Raw genomic sequence first — 564 nt, 5'->3', positions numbered from 1 at the left:
AAGCTCTTTAGGGGGAACATGATCCTTGGTGGCTATCAGAGCTCTGCCTACAACCTCCTCTTCAAACCTTCGTTAAAATAAGCCAGAAACATTTATGATTAAAAAGAATTCAGAAAATATCTGCTCTCCTTTCTTCTTGCTGACCGGGTGGAAGTGCAGCCGCCAGTTCTGGCCCTGCGCTGCAGGCAGCTGCTGATGGAGCGAGGCACGTCACCGTTGAGAGCTGGAGAAACCGTGGGCTGGGAAAGGATCGCAGCCCGGGTCCTTTTCCTGGAAACCTTGTGGCAAGGCTGGGACTAGAGCCCAGGCCTCCAGTGCTCTCCCTGCCAGCTCCCTCTTTCTAAGATCGAGCAGCCTCGGCGTAGCAAAGGGGCTGCTCCGAGTCAGCACAAACCAGCCCGCGCTAAGGAAACGGATCGTGATATCTCTGAACGGAGCAGCTCGTTTCTGTGCTCTGATGCTGATTAGCATCTTGGAATAACCCGCTTGGGTTCGTGTGGCAGTTTTAATGCAAACACACCCACACAGCTTTGGGTAATCGGAGAAGGAAAGAGGAGACCTGCG

This window comes from Balearica regulorum, chromosome 14 (genome assembly GCF_011004875.1).
Source record: "Balearica regulorum gibbericeps isolate bBalReg1 chromosome 14, bBalReg1.pri, whole genome shotgun sequence".
Classification (NCBI taxonomy): domain Eukaryota; kingdom Metazoa; phylum Chordata; class Aves; order Gruiformes; family Gruidae; genus Balearica; species Balearica regulorum.
Note: the sequence above shows the minus strand (reverse complement) of the source record.